General features: G+C 32.5%; 1 long non-coding RNA gene across 2 annotated transcripts in view; it reads right to left on the reverse strand.

Annotated features, from left to right (window-relative positions):
* Positions 1-8378: 8378 nt before the first annotated feature.
* LOC144287855 (uncharacterized) overlaps positions 8379-17542 on the reverse strand; it is a 354870-nt gene continuing 345706 nt past the window's right edge. For both annotated transcript variants that reach the window (XR_013355657.1, XR_013355658.1), the window contains 2 exons: positions 14261-14299; positions 8379-8450 (listed from right to left, as the gene is read on the reverse strand). This is a non-coding gene — a long non-coding RNA (uncharacterized LOC144287855). The remainder of the gene's footprint in view (positions 8451-14260; positions 14300-17542) is intronic.

The raw sequence follows: 17542 nt of genomic DNA on the forward strand, positions 1-17542 counted from the left end.
ACTCCTATTGACATGACTAACAGCGTCTAAAGCAGTTTTGAATCTAGTTTATAAAAATTATTCCATATACCCACTAAGCAGCACATGGCACAACTGATTATGGTTTCCTTTCTGAACCACTCTTTCTTGGGAGACCTTCAGACCTTATTCGTGGAGAATAATCCTACCCCCAACTTGCTGGTCCACAGCATAATTCAACAACTGCCATTGCTTTTGGTGCTTCTCCAAAGTTTCCACTTAATAATTTCAAGATTGGCCATCAAATTCCAACCAGCCAGAAAAAGAGAAAACTTTCATCCTCTCATACAGACCATATACAGGTCTGTCTTGCTGATTTTACCTTTTACAATAACCTAGGCTAAACTACCATCTTGTAATACCCAGGCAACTGCATTAATTTTGTAACTAATCTTCCGGTACCCATACTTTATTTAATCCAGTAAGTGCTAAAATTGAAGATGGTAAATTCATTTTATCAAACAAATTTAATCATATAAATAAACAAATACACAGCAAAACCCTTGGAACACTGTTTCCTTGTTTGTCATCACTTCATATGTTTTAGACACACAGGATTTTTTTTTAGCACCTCTAATATTCCATTTTCCTTGATGCCTGAGCACCTCTGCCCATACTGTTAGCACCAGATCTCAGCCTCCTTTTCACACATCACTTTCATTCTTCCTTTATCAGCTCAAGATTTACTTACTGTCATGTTGTCTATGCCTCTTCGAAAACTTGTATTTCCCTGTCTATATGACTATGTAGTGTTGACATTTCTTCTTTGAAATAATTCTTTGAAATAATTTTGGCCCATATGTGGTAAAAGACTCTTAAAATATTAAGAACTCTATAACATAATGATAAATAACATAAAACTAAATCTAGAAATCTGAAAGATTTTTGCTCAAAGGCAGAAGATCTGAACACAAACCTCACCAAGTAAGATAAATGATCGGCAAGTAAGCATAAGAAAATGTACTCATCATTTGTGATTAGGAAATTATCAACTAAATAGCTGTATGAGATGCAACTACATACATATTAGAATGGCTGAAATTTTAAACAAAATCTTTGAGAATATAACTGCTAGAGACTATGTTGAGCAGTAGGAACTCCCATTAATTGGTAGTAGGAAGACAAAAAGTTCAAAAACTTTGGAAGATAATTTGACAGTTTATAACAAAGCTAAACATAGTCTTACCATACAATCTGACAATCACATTCTTAGTGTGCCTAATAGGCATCTTTCCGACACTCCCATTTGTATGCTTTAATTTAATTGTTCTTTAAAGATTTAAATCATTCTTCTAAATGATTCTGGATCCTATTTCCTGAAATAATTTTCAAGTCTTTAATTCAATCAAACTTTTTAAAAATTTTCACAGCATTTAATAAAATAGCATATTATTTTATGCACATGCACACCAAGAAATAACCCTAAATATTAATAAACATTTTAACTGTGCTAAAATAAATTATTTTTTAGAGTGTTTCAGTCTTGGTATGCAAGTAGCACTCATTATCAATGAACTCAATATGAATCAATATGCTTAATAAATTTTAATAAATGATCAGAAAGCTTTGTGAAAAGGAGGAGGAGGAGATATAAAAGAAGCAAAAGCTGATAAGGGCTAAAAGGAGAAATAAATCTATAATTATAAATTGATTAACATGCATCTCTCAGTAATTTCTAGAACAATTAATTATAATCAGTTCATTACATAATATAATCAACAAGAATAAGAGCCCAACAAAAGCATCAACCAACAGGATCTAATTGATATGTATAGAATACTCCATCCAACAACAGTAAAATATGCACTTTTTCAAATTATCCATAATACATACCAAGACAGACGATGCCCTAAACCATAAAACAAACTTGAACAAATGTAAAGGAACCAGGAACTTAAAATGTGTTCTCCAAGCACAACTGAATCAAACTAAAAATCAATTACAGTTGATATGATAATTTCCTACTATTTGAAGACTAAATAGCACAATTATAAATAATCCATAGAGCAGAAAGGAAGTCTCAAGGGAAATTAAAAACACATTAGAGTAAATGAAAATAAGAACTCAAGACACTAAAATTTAGGGAACGCATTACACAATTAAAGCAATGATGATTTGGACATTTATAGCATTCAGTACATACATTAAAACACAAAGTAACAAAGAAACCTCAAATAAATAATTTAAATTTCCAAATCAAGAACCTAGAAAAGGAAGAGCAATATAAAAGCAAAGTAAGGCAGCCCGGGTGGCTCAGCGGTTTAGCGCCGCCTTCAGTTCGGGGCCTGATCCTGGAGACCCGAAATCGAGTCCCATGTCAGGCTCCCTGCTTGGAGCCTGCTTCTCCCTCTGCCTGTGTCTCTGCCTCTCTCTCTCTCTCTCTCTCTCTCTCTCTCATGAATAAGTAAAATCTTAAAAAAAAATAAAATAAAAAAAATAAAAGCAAAGTAAGCAGAAGGAAGAAAATGATGAATTGTGGAGGAGGTGCAGAGGTTAGTAATGCCATAAATCATACAGGAGAGTGACTGCAAGAGTAGGCAGGCAGAGCCTCCACACCACAATATCGCACTGATCTCTGTGAAAAGAGAGGCAGGAGGATGGAGGATTGGACAGTATCAGGTTGAGAAGCAGTTCTGAGAAAATCCCAGCCGGAGCTATGAGAGCTCCAGAGAAAATAACCTGTTAGAAGATTCCCTCATGATAGTATATACTGAGTCATTGACTAGGGCAGCCTAGGGAGATTATGGCTGAAGCAAAAACACTGCAGTAGATGCTGAGGGTGCAGATACTGGATACTGTCACCTAACTTCAGTCCTCCCAGCAGATTCTCTCCTTAAGAGATATAAGGTCAGTACATCTCCATGGCTCTCCTGTATGCATGCGTGCATGTGTGTGTTGTGTGCACACACACACGCACATTTGGGATTACTGTCATTTCTTGATTTAAAAGGAGATTGTATTTTATATATTTCTCTATATTTTTATTCAGTTTCTTAAAAATACATCATAGGAAAATAAGTATGTATTTGCAAATCAACAAATGACTATTTATTTCAGCAGAGGCTGAGGCTTGAGTCATAGAATAAACTACTGAGACAGATGACTAAATCTGAATTTTATAAAAAATATTAATTACTGTTTTTATTTTTTTTTAATTCAAAATTTGGGGCATCATGTCATAGAAATAGTAATTTCTTAGCACTGATAACTCCTATAACTGATGCAGAAGTCTTCAGTACTTGGTAGACAAATATCAGCTTATGGTAGATTGCAAAAATATTTTTGGCTAACTCTGTCTGCTATGAGGGGATACTGCAGCTGCTGTTGATAGAACTTTAAGTTAAAGACACATTTTATACCACTTCTGATTAAAAATTATGTTGACAAATTTCATAAAATTTTGATCATAAAATTTCAAAAATGAGGTGTATTTTCACGTGTACATTATTAAAAATATTTAAAATTTTTTACCTTCCTGCATGTTTCTAATATTATAAAGATGAAAAATTCTTCAGAATTTCACTTGAGTGAAAATTTCTCTTTAAACCTGAGACTTAGAAATGTAGCAATATCAATATAATTATATTTCAGAATACCATAATTTCTTTTGTAGTCTCCAATTTGCAAAATTAATGTTCAAGTTAGAATTTTGTTGACTATTCCATTTTTAAAATAGTGAAAACACTTGTCTTGAGATGAAAAATCCTCCATTTTCTCTAACTTTGAGCTTGTACTCATGACCTAGTAACTGATTTGATTTAGCACTATGGTCTTTTCCCTTATTATTGGGGACATTTCTGCATGTATTATTAAATACTTTTAATATCACCACTGAATGGCTGCAGGTCAGTTACAGCATTCCCTTCAGAGTAGAATGATATGAGAACCTTATAGCAAATAGAACTCAGAAATTATTGTATTTTTCAAGGCAATATGCTAGGTTAATTTTCTGCCGTTACAAAACAACAAATTCTTGTTGAAAGCAACAATTGGTTGTTGATAAGTCCTATTATATTAGTATTGTTAACAAATAGCTCAGTATTAAGTTTTGTTGTTGAAGAAGACTTTTGAAATGTATACTGGTTGTTCTCTTATTTCATGGGAATATCTTGTGAAATCATTATGTAGTTTGAAAATGTGTTTATATTTCATGTCTTAATTATGGCTGAAGAAAATTAATTACAAAAATCAATTTCTTTATTCTTAATACCAATAATTCTACTACAATCTTTAATAGTAAAATTATTTTCTAAAAATAAATAAGTTATTGAGTTCATATATTCACATTCTTAACACACTTATCTTCAACTGTGTTCCCGGAATTGTCAAAAACAACTGCATGGAATTGTTTACTAACTTTGCGTTCTATAAATATTTCTTAAGGTAGTAGATTCACTATATTGTTTGAGATTAAAACCACATAGTAACAAAAAAAGAGTCATGTTTTAGTACATTATTTTGTCTACTGTGATGTAAATATCGAAATGTTCGGATGTCTGAATAACTTTATTTAGAAGTAGCAATTTATTAATTCATTAATTGTTGTGATATTGAAAATTTTATTGAAAAATAATTTTCCGTAGGATCTTTTATTCCCAATATTCATGACTTGAACAAATTATAAAAATCTTTTTTAAGTATTCAAAAAATTGGCAATTTATACTATTCCTTTTGGCAAGTTTTTGTGTTCTTCTTTTTTTAGTTTTTACTTTTTAAAGATTTTATTTAATTGTTTGACAGAGAGATAGAGTGAGAGAGAGCACAGTAGGTGGAGCAGCAGGCAGGAGAGGGAGAAGCAGGCTCCCTGCTGAGCAAGGAACCTGAGGACAGGGGGCTCTGTCCCAGGACCCTGGGATCATGACCTGAGTCAAAGGCAGATACTTACTTAACTGACTGAGCCACGCAGGTTGAGCCACCCATGTGCCCTTCCTATAGGTTTTTAGATTAACTTTATAAAAAATAGATTATGGGCTACATTTTAAATAATTCTTTTTTGGCTTTGGAATTTTTTGGCTTCAAGTTTACACTTTGATTTTTAAGGACAAAATTTCTTTTGGGCAGCTTAATTTTCCCAATATTTTCTTGTTTCTTCACACCCTGAAATAATAATTTAGGTTAAAGATGTTTAATGAATGCTGTAACACATGATTTTAGTTTTTCTCCTTTGAACTTTTAACGTAACAAATTTGAAATTTTCATTTTAAAACATCCTCAGAGGGATGCCTGGGTGGCTCAGTGGTTTAGCATCTGACTTCAGCTCTGCGTGTGACCCCAGGATCCAGGATCCAGGATCCAGTCCCACCGTCGGGCTCTCCTCAGGGAGCCTGCTTCTCCCTCTGCTTTTGTTTCTGCTTCTCTCTCTTTATGTCTCTGATAAATAAATAAATCTTAAAAAAAATCATCCTCAGATAATGTGAAGAATTCCAAAACATCCTGTCTTCTTTAAACATGCATGTGGAATATGTAGTTAAACAACTAGACCTAATGAGATTAAGCTAAATTGATATGATAGTTTATACCAAATATACTTATATATAAATGTTTTTATAACTAAGAAATAAAATATAAGACAAAGATGCCAAATTATATGTTTTAATAGTCATTTCCAGTGGTTTTCTAAAAACTTTGGTACTATTCTTATTTCTAGGAGGAGTCTATTAGAATACATTTCCCACTTCATCTCCATATTCATTAGCATTAGAAACTGCCTGAACATTTGGGTGGATGGATAGACAGACAGATTGATAACACAAAAAGAGAGAGGGAGAAAGATCTTTTTTTAAATTGCCAATATCTTAACTGATGTGAAATGTGTTATCTTCATTACCATTGAAAGCTTTTCACATATGTATTGAGCATTCATTTTTACATATCATTCATTTTTCTATTAGTCTTTTTCTTAATAATAATTATAGACCTTTTATTTTTTTTAAAGATTTTATTTATTTATTCACGAGAGATGCAGAGAGAGAGATAGAGGCAGAGACACAGGCAGAGGGAGTAGCAGGCCCCATGCAGGGAGCCTTACGTGGGACTCGATCCTGGGTCTCCAGGATCACACCCCGGGCTGAAGGTGGTGCTATACCGCTGAGCCACCAGGGCTGCCCAAGACCTTTTAAATGTTATAGGCAGTATATTACAGAGAATCAAGTTAACACATGCACAAATGTATTCTGTAAGCTTTTTTTTATAGTATAACTTTTTAAGACATTTTAAATATTTATATAAGTAACCTTAATAATATCTATATACATCAGTATTTTCTTATAAATAAGTCTTTTATTAATGTCTAGTTTTTAGCCCATTTTATTTTATTTATTTATTTATTTTTTAAATTTATTTATGATAGTCACAGAGAGAGAGAGAGGCAGAGACACAGGCAGAGGGAGAAGCAGGCTCCATGCACTGGGAGCCTGACGTGGGATTTGATCCCAGGTCTCCAGGATCGTGCCCTGGGCCAAAGGCAGGCGCCAAACCGCTGCGCCACCCAGGGATCCCGTTTTTAGCCCATTTTAATTTATCAATTACAAAATGTATAATACTTAAAACTGTCTCTTTATTAAAAACTGAGGATTTTTAATACTATTGAGGGCTGTTCAGGAATCATGCAGAATCTATTTTTTTAAGGATATATTTTGAGCATACCTAATTTTGTTTCTCATTTTGTTTTTTATTTTGTATTAAAATATATCAATTAACTTTACCCTGTTTGGGTTTTCTTAGGAATACTTTCTTGGGGGATCTATATGACTCAGCTATTCTTCAAAATTATCAAGAAGCTCTACTAAGTATAACAAGCACAGTGGAGAATTGTTCAGTTTTTTATTTTCTTTAAAATGGCTCTCCTCATTCAAATCAAGAAAGTAAGTTAAAATGTGTGCAGTTTGGGAATGGAGTATCTCTGTTTTGAGTGTTTCTCTAAGTTATGGATGTCATGCTTTTATATGTCATATTATAAACTCAAAGTGAATACCACATTATTCACTCAATAATAAACTATAATATAAATTATTTAAAAGATATCAATCATCTGTATGAGTCAATTTTAGTTTTTCACTGAATTTCATCAAACTCATTTTTAGAATCAGTTTTTCTTAAACCTAGTAGTTTTTGATGTGTGACTGTATATCTTGTAAAACCTTTCAAGGTGGCCAATGGTTTTCAAAAGCTCAATTTTATCTTGTTCATTATAGATATCAGTGGATTCTACTGAGGAAAGGAAACATTTCTAACATAAAAACTTCCTAAAAATTTTTATCAGTAAAGATAGCAGAAATAATGGCTTATCTTTAAAAAATCTGACCACAGTTGGATTTTACTATCTTATTAATAATGATAGAAAGCATATTGATTCAAATGGGAATGAAGAATAACCAGATATTGACTGCTCCCATCATTTCAACCTCCAGTTTTGAGAATATTCATCATGAAAACCTCAACAGATCTGCAATGTGAACTTCTAAATCAAAAGATCAAGGAAGCTAATTTGAGGTTCAAATCCTAGGTCCTAGTGGAAGAGTTAAAAGCCACTGAATTGTGACGAACTTCCTCATTCTGTCTTGTTTCTTCTACTTGATTAAAAATGATTTCCTTTGTTTTATTTGAATTTTAATTTTCTTACTGAAATAAAGCCTTAGTTGATGTAATTTTTACCACACCTCCTTATGTAAACAGCATTTTCATTGAATATGCTTTTTAAAATATGTAATAGATATATATTACATTTTCTATCTCCAAATCCCAGTTCTTTTTTTAAAAGATTTTATTTATTTATTTTAAAGAGAGAGAGAGAGAGCGCACAAGTTGAGGGAGGGGCAGAGGGAGAGAAAGCTCCCAAGCGGACTCCATACTATGCACAGATCCCAACTAAGGGCTCAATTCCAGGACCCTGAGACCATGACCTGAGCTGAATTCAAGAGTTGGAGGCTTAACCAACTGAGCCATCCAGGTGTCTCTTCAAATCTCAATACGTTAAAGGATTTGGGGCAAGTAACTCTCATTTCAATTATAATAATTCAAATTTTAACTTAGTAGTATTTTGGGTAACTCATAACTGATGTTAAGAAAAAAATAAAAATTTTATAACAATATAGTATCTCTTCTATTAACATATGTACAATTGCAGTTACCTGTAATAATAAGCAACCTTTTTGGTAAGGATGCTTACTTTCAGTTATGTCATAGGCTCTTTGTTTATTTACAAGCCACTCAAAAATTCTCTTTAAAACCACTATTAACATTTTTCAACATATTACCTCTTCTATCTACATGTTTATTTTTTGACAAGAAATTAGGCAAAGAAATTATGAAATACCATCATTATTTTAATATAACTTCATAGAAACAGAATTAATCACTCACAATTTGTGGCTAATAGCTTGCAATCTGGTAGTTTAGACACTGGATGGTTCTTTTCCCAGTAATACTGCAAACTAATAAAAGATCATTTACTATTCATACATATAAAGCAATATAGATATGTATTTAAGCATAGCAATTAATTATTGGAATAATTAAAAAATTGGAATAATTGGAATAATTCTAACTATAATGAAAAATTTTGTTAGGAAAATGGCAGCATACAAAAGAAAGTACATTTAAAGTATAGTATACCATAAGCCCAGGAAGGTCTATAAATAAGTACACTGATACTGCAAAAGTATTAACTAGGTATATTTTAAAGAAAGGATTATTGAGATATGATAAATCTATATAAAATCTAAAAAAAAGCCATCCATAAAAAGACACGTTTTTCTGAGATACTTTTTTCATAACCTTAAAAAAATATTATCTTAATATATTTTAGTAAAGGAATTCATCTAATTTTTTTCTAGTAGTGTCTCCAGACTATGTATTAGTGTGTATTGCCAATACTATTTTCAGATAAGCTTTATAATGAGACTTTTAGCAATGTAGAGACTCTTCTCTGTCTTATTTGCTAAGTCATATGACTTGAATGAAAATGGAAGAATTAAAAATTTGGAATGCTGGTTTTTTTTGTTTTTTCTTTTCTTTACTGTGTTAGCTGTTCTGTTCAAGAATCAGTCTGTGTTATATTGGTTATTATCTTGTCCATTACCATGGTGGAAAATGGGATATTTATGAAGATAAGTTAGTGATTATTTTCATAGTCTTCAAGAGAAATATGAACTAGTTTGCACATGCTGCAGGCCATCTACCTTAGCCTCACCCAAGGGCATCAGCCCTTGAATGGTCTCCAGAATGTCCTCATCTGTCAGCTATAGCTGTCAAACAAGAACACTAATATGCATCATACCGAAAGCATAATGCATTCATAGATGTAAGTGACCAGGATATTGGAACAGAAAGCGTAATGAGGAAAAAATTTATGGTCAACACCTTTTACTTAGGGAACTGTAAATTTTGAATGCTATGGGCAAAGATTTAATTCTCAATCTCCACTAAGGACAAAAAAAAATAGAAGAATTAAATTCCACAAGGTGAAAATAGTTCATGTCAGCAATCCTTCCACTACATTCAGCATTAAGCATTAGTCAAGCTTTTATAAAATATGGCTACTGGCAGCATATTTGTTCTTCCTATCTCAAATTCATTCAAATTGAAAGCATTGCTCATGCATGATGACAGGATGACAGGCTTCTTAGATAAGAGGAAAGAAAAAATCTAACAAATCTGTATTTTACTAAGACCTTTTGGCATCATCTCACATGGTATTCTCATCAACATGCTTGATAAATTGTGAAATGTGTAGAGGAGAGTCACACCCAAATAGTGGTAATCCATGACCCTGTCAACCTCAAGCAATATATTTAAAGGTATCAAAATTGTTAGACTGAGAATTTTTTAAATTTATTTTACCAGAAGTCTGATGGAGAAACAATATTAGCTTGTTCTTAAATTAGCAGATTATACTAAGCCAAGTGAAGTGGTTATTACATAAGAAATCAACAATAGATTTTTTGATGGTTATAGTGAAGTGGATCAATTCTAAGTTCATGGAAATATGCTGTACTACTTTTTACATAGTACAGTCACACAATTAGACTCACCATGGTAGAAACTGTTCAGTTTAACTTCAAACAAATAAAATACAATTAGCATTTTACTCATGCATTTCTTCTTTGCTTTCTTTCTAGTATACACTAGGCCTATCTAAAACAGAATTTGGCTAGCCCTCACTAATGTAAACTCTACTTACTTCTCTATCAAATACTAATGAACATACATAAAGTATATGAAATTAAATGATTTTGCAACTACTAGGCTTCACAATGTCAAAATATTTGGTGGATTTCTTTTTCCTATATTTGCTATATATTGGAAATTGATAAATAATTAGTGGCATAGTTTTACTTGATTAACTAAAAAATAAATTTGTTTTATAAATAATAATAGCCAAGAATAATGTTTCTTCTTCACTGACTCCTGATATAAAGAGTATCTGAATGATTTAAATGTCTTTCTGTCATAAGCAGCCTTTAAAATAGCTCCCAGTGATTTCTATCTACTGGTATTCACAACTTCATTTAATCCTGTTCCTTTGAGTACTGATTGGATTTAGTGACTTGCTTCAAATGAATATAATATGACAGAAGTAATGGGGTGTTACTACCAAGATTAGAATGTAAAAGATTGCAGTTTTATCTTGATTGTGCTCACTTTCTCAATCTCCCTTCAGTTACTCACCCTAAGGGATACAGTGTTGTGAACTAGCACTTTGAAGAGAACCATACAAAAGAACAAGGCCTTTTCAATGACTATGTGAATGAGCTTGTTTATCCCTCAGCAATAAAACTCTCAGATAAACCTGCAGCTGACAGCTTGATTCTACTTCATGGTAGCTTTTGAGTCAGAGACACTCAACTAAGTTACTTCTGTATCCTTGGCCAAAATAAACTGTGAGGTAATAATAATAAATATTTGTTCTTTAAAGCTACTGGGTATCAACAGACAATAATGTAGATAATAGATGCAGATTTCATTACCATGCAACAGGTTGCTGCCTAAAATATGAGAGAGGCTTTGGATGATGAGGCAGTGAGTGGAGCCTGGAATAATTTTAACAGAGGAAGCAGTAGTAAGCCTGTACATTGCCTTAAACAGACTGTCAGAACTGTAGACATTAGAACACCACAGTTGAGAGCTAACATGAAAGTGAAGAAAATATATAGTAAATGGGATTATGGGAAATGCTTATTTTGTGTTGGCATAAACTTTACAATGTAAATATGTGGAAATTAGAAAACTGCAGCATGAACTAGGTGATTAACCTATAGAGGAATATGATATGATGGAGAGAGAGGAGATAATATTCACAGCCAAATATGAATTATATATTGCATTAAGGTAGAATAAGTGAAATTGAGAATTCAATGAAAAAAATCTCAACTAAAAAATCAAAGAAGATTAATGTAAAATAAAGCATATTATAAAAGGACTTTTAAATTATAAGATCTAAGTTCTAACAATTTGATATGAAATATCAAAATGATTTATGAAGAAATAAAAATAATTTTTGCCTCAAAATCTACTAAAAAATGAAAACAATACAATAAAGAGCTTTTGACATGAAAAGTTGTTGGGCCCTAAATTTATATTGAATCAGGTTGTTATTCATGTTTAAAGCAACCAAAATGCATGCTCAAATATTCAGCCTCAAATTTTAAATAGAAATACAAAGATATGTATAAATATAAGTGCATATATATGAGAAAATAATATATAACTACAATAAATGTAGCTCCTGAGTAAAATACTTATCAATATCATCAAAAATAAGTATCTCTTCTTTTAGATATAGAACCATGAAGTTATTATGAGTTAATATAAATAACAGAATAAATTAGGCTTCCAAGAATATTTTGGAAGAATATATATATATATATACGTACATAGATATACATATGTATAACTATCTTTGAAGTAGTATTAAAGATTGCATAATAGATTTTTTTTAATATTTTATTTTTTATTGAGAGAGAGAGAGGGAGAGGGAGAAAGATAATCTCAAACTGAGCACCAAGCCCAACATGGGGCTTGATTTTATGACCCTGAGATCATAACCTGAGCCAAAATAAAGAGTCAGACATTTAACCAACTGAGCCACCCCGATGCCTCCCAATTTTTTAAAAATAAGATTGAATTTATTACCAAAAGTATATTCTTCATCTTCCAAATATCAAATCAAAACAAATGGATTCAGTTATGATATTGATAATCATGAGGATATAAGAAATGTAAAACGTAAGAATAAATCAATAATAACTAAAAATAAAGTGGGATTTCAAAATCATTACAAAAGATATTGGAAACCATTCAGTAATGAAAACTATGGTTCATAAGTATTTCATAAAGCAAAGCAAAAAAAGTAGAAAAAATATAAATGACAGTTATAAACTTAAACATAAAATCCTACAACAAAATCACCACTGCTTTTCAAAAGAGTAGATAGGCTAATTTTCCAACTCTACTACTCCTACTTGGGTAACTTGAGCAACGAAATTCAAATCTCCATATATTATTACAAAGAATATAGGAAAATATGCAATTATGAAAAAATCAGTCAATAGTTTTCTTATGCTTGTAAGTTTGCATATATATGTATATAAACACATAAATTTATTTATACACAGGAATGTACATATTTGGGTGTACCTATATATACAAATGTAAATTTGCACACATATATGTGATATAAATATAAATGCATATGTACATAAAATATAATATAAATATATATTATATATATTCACTAGTGCCTAATATAGTTGATGTTAGAGAATGATAATGGAATTTCTCACTCTCTTTTTTTTTTTAAGATTTTATTTATTCTTTCATGAAAGACCCAGAGAGAAGGCAGAGACACAGACAGAGGGAGAAGCAGGCTTCATGCAGGGAGCCCGATGTGGGACTCTATCTCAGGTCTCCGGAATCACCTCCTGAACCGAAGGCAGGCACCCAACCATTGAGCCACCCAGGCATCCCCCTCACTTTCTTTTTCTTATTTTATTTTGCTTATTGCTTTGTCTCTGAAACTACTTTCTATAAGGTAGCTAATGCTATTAAATTCAAGTGAGATATTTAGTTCTTTTTTGACATTTTTAGCAAAACATGCATTTGTTGGCTGCTCCCACCTTCCTAAAATACTCTTTGTCCTCAACCTCTAGACCATCAAAATATAATCTAATCCTTATCATCTTCTTATTGGATACCTGTTGTCTTTACATATGGATTTTTAAATATTTGAAGATCATGCCTCTTGTCTTTCTAAACTTAATTAGGCAATATCCACTACTCTTATGGTATCAAATATCTTCTACATAAAGATGATTCTCTAATTTATTTCCAACTCATGCCTCTATTCTAATCTTTGCACTCAGTTATCCAACTGCAAGATAGATATTTCCATAACTCAAAGTTAAAATGTTCAAATCTAAACTATTGACTTTTCCCCTTGACGAGTCAGCATAGATTAGGTTATGCTATTACAGGGGAAACATCATTAATCTCAGTAACTTAAAATGACAAACTCTGATTTCTTTCTCACAGTTCTTGTACACTGAGGGTCAGGAGACGGTACCGTAAATCATAGTTGCTCTGAATCTAGGTTCACAGAGCAGCCACAAACTTAAACTTGACTAATAGCAGTTCCAGTGAAAAGAGAGCTCTAGAGTGCTTCCCACTGGCAATTAAATACCTGGTCTGGAAGTATCACCTCTGCTGGCTTCAACCAAGGATTAGAAAAATACAATTTTATTTTATGTGTAGAAGTAATCAACCTAAAAATATTTGGTAAAAGAACAAATTATATCCTGTATCCCAAGACTAATTCTCTAGTCTTATTATCTTTGCAAATACTAATTTAGACACAGAAAACTGTGAGAACTTTTTTTTATCAACTCCTTCTCTTCCATTCTCCATAGATAATCTACCAGAAAGATTTTTTAAAACTGTATTTCCAAAATATATCATAAATCTTTTCAATATATAGTTATTATTCCAAATACATCCTTTCTACTATTATTCCTTCTAAACCTCCAACATCTCTGAACCTGACCACTGCAGTTTTCTTACATGTAAACATTGGTGTCCGTAATTCACTCACCTAAATACCTTCACAAGCTGTACCTAGAAACATGCTTGAAAAACACAAATATCATCATGACATTAAGTTGATAAAATATTTTTGGAATATTTCATTTTTTATTTCATTATTTTTAATGATAAAATCAGTAATTCTTCAATGAATGAAATATCTAACCTGGAGATCTGATAAAGCTGGAAAGAAGTTTCTCTGATCCTAACAACAAAAAGAGAAAAAAATATATTAATTAAAAAATCAATTATTTGCTTCAACCCATTAGAAAAAGATGACTTACAAACTACCACCATCCCAGAATTTAGACACAGGTGCATGTAGGCATAAATAGGACCTAAGCATTTACTTAGATGCATATCCAATCAGAATCCATGGAAGCCAACAGGGTGATTAAGCAATATATATATATATATATATATATATATATATATATATATATATATATATTTTTATTGCTTATGGGTGATTCTGAGTGTTAGCTATTGTGGGCATGTGAAGGTCTGGGAGACCAGAGACTTAGGGCAGTTCTTGTCACCTTGCAAACTTTTTCCTTAGAAACTCCAACAGGCTGTTAATCAGAAAAAATACAGAGAAAGCTACCTCTGTGGTTATGGCTGGGAGAGGGGAAAAGAAATCACATATAATATGTGTTCACATCAATTTCTCTCTCTCATAAAAAAAGTTTAATATACAGGGGATATTCATCAAAGCCTATATCTGGAGGAAACTGGTTGAATCTCATCACAGCTGACAGAAGGGAAGAGAGAAAACGAATTTCAGTCTAGACCACATACGTCTATCTTCTAGGTAACAAAGCCTTAATTGTCTGGGTAAAAGAGAAAGCCATGCAAAATCTTAGCCTAAGGATACTGCTGAACATATAGAGCAGCAAGGGAAAATTCAGGAAGGGGACAAAAAGCAACATTGCTGAAACAAGTTGCAGTACATGTCTTTGTGAAAAGTTAAAGGAGAAAATCAGAGAAGTTTCCCCTCTGCTACTCCATTTTAATGATACTAACATGTCTTGTTAAAAATAGCAGGGGACAGAGTAAGAAATGCTCAAGACATTGATTCTCACTAAGAAACAAAGGGAAGACCCAGTTGAGTGGGAGATGAAAACAATGTTTTACCACAGGAATTTAAATCCTTTGGTGTCCAATTGAACAATAAACTTAACTTCTGATAACCACAGCAATGATATTTAAAACCATCCAGTCTCTAAAGAGATTAACATAATCCCAAAATTTAAAGCAAAGAACATTCATGAAGAAAATTCATGTTCTTCTCCTAGTAGTCCATATGTTGACCCCAAGTTATTCCTGTGTCATAAACATTCACAGCTTTCCAAAAATAATAATAATAAAGTAAAATATGAGGATTATCATAAGGCAAAACAAAAAAGGGAGTCTAAAGGCAAGACGTAATAATTAGAATTTGAATAAAAATGGCTCATATTTTGGAATTATCAGAAAAGAAATTGACAATAACAATGGATAATGTGTTAAAGGCTTCAAAAGAAAAGTAATGTGATATATAAGATCAGATGGATAGCAGGTGAAAATAGAAACTTTAAGAATCAGATGGGATGTTACAAATCAAAAGCAAAGTAACATAAATGAAAAATGTGTTTCATGGGTCTATGAGTAGACTAGACATAATCAAGAAAAAAAATCACTGAACCTGATGATACATCAAGATTAATTACTCTTCTAGAACATAAAAAAAAGTACACACACTGTCACACACATACAATAACCATAAAAACAGAACAGAACAGCCAAAAGTTATGGGAAAATATCAAATACTGCAGCATACATGCAGCTGAAATTCAAGACAAAGAAGTAGAAAGAATGGTACAGAAGAAGAGTTTTGTGAAGCAATAAGTTAGTAACATCCACTATTCATGTCAAAGACTAAGCCATGAATCCAAGAAAGCTCAAAAACACAAAGGATGTAGTCCAACACACACACATACACACACACACATACAGAGGCATATCATATCCAGACTGCTGAAATCAGTTAAAGAGAAAATCTCAAAGATGACAAAAGAGGGAAAAGATCCTACCTATGGAGAAACAAAGGTTGGAATCACAGTCAACTTCTCATCAGAAATCACATGAACAGGACCAGAGGAAAGGGGCAACCTTAAAGTGATAAAAGGAGAAACTATGTCAACTTGGAATTCCACTGCCTGTGAAAATGTTATTCAAAAGTAAAGGAAAAATAAAGACTTTTTTAGATGAACAAGATGGGGGGAATTAAATGCCAGAATACTTGCTCTGCAAATGCTAAAAAGTTCTCCAGACAACAGAATTTTTTAAAGGTCAGAAACTGGAATCTAAAGAAAGAAATGCCTGAACGTAGAACAAAGAATCCTAAAATTTGTATGGAACCACAAAAGACCTGAAAAGCCGAAGCAACCTGAAAAAGAAAAGCTAAGCTAGAGGCATCACAACTCCAGACTTCAAGTTATATTACAAAGTTGGAGCGATCAAAATAGTATGGTAGTGGCGCAAAAACAGACACATAGATCATTGCAGAACAGAAAACTGAGAAATGAACCCACAAGTATATGTCAATTAATCTTTGACAAAGCAGCAAAAAATATTTAATGGGAAAAAATAAACTTTCTTCAGCAAGTGGTTTTGGAAAGACTAGATAACAACATGCAGAAGAACAAAACCGGACCACTTTCTTATACTATACACAAAAAGAAATTCAAAATAGTTGAAGAATCCAAATGTGAAATAGGAAACCGTCAAAATCCTAGATAAAAACACAGGAAGCAACCTCTTTGACATTGACCATAGCAAGTTCTTTCTAGACATGTCTCCTGTGGCAAGAGAAATGAGCAAAAATAAACTACTGGGACTTTAACAAAATAAAAAGTTTCTATGCAGCAAAGGAAACAGTCAACAAAACTGGAAGGCAACCTACAGAATGGGAGAAGATTTTTTTTTTTAAGATTTTATTCATTTATTCATGAGAGACAGAGAGACAGAGAGAGGCAGAGATGTAGTCAGAGGGAAAAGCAGTCTCTATGCAGGTAGCCCAACATGGGACTTGATCCCAGGACCCCGGGATCACGCCCTGAGTTGAAGGCAGATGCTCAACCACTGAGCCACCCAGGCATCCAGGGAGAAAATATTTGATAAAGGGTTAGTGTACAAAATCTATAACTCATAAAAGCCAACACTCAAAAGAAGGCATCATCAGGGAAATACAAATCAAAACTACAATGAGCTATCACCTCATATCAGTCACAAAGGCTAAAATCAATAGCAGGTTATTGACTAAAGAAACAAAGGGTGTTGATGAGGACATGGAGAAAGGAAAATCATCTTGTATTGTTGGTAGGAATGCAAACTGATGTAGCCACTCTAGAAAACAGTACGAATATTCCTCAAAAACGTAGAAATAGAACTAATCTACAATCCAGAA

This window comes from Canis aureus, chromosome 17 (genome assembly GCF_053574225.1).
Source record: "Canis aureus isolate CA01 chromosome 17, VMU_Caureus_v.1.0, whole genome shotgun sequence".
Classification (NCBI taxonomy): Eukaryota; Metazoa; Chordata; class Mammalia; order Carnivora; family Canidae; genus Canis; species Canis aureus.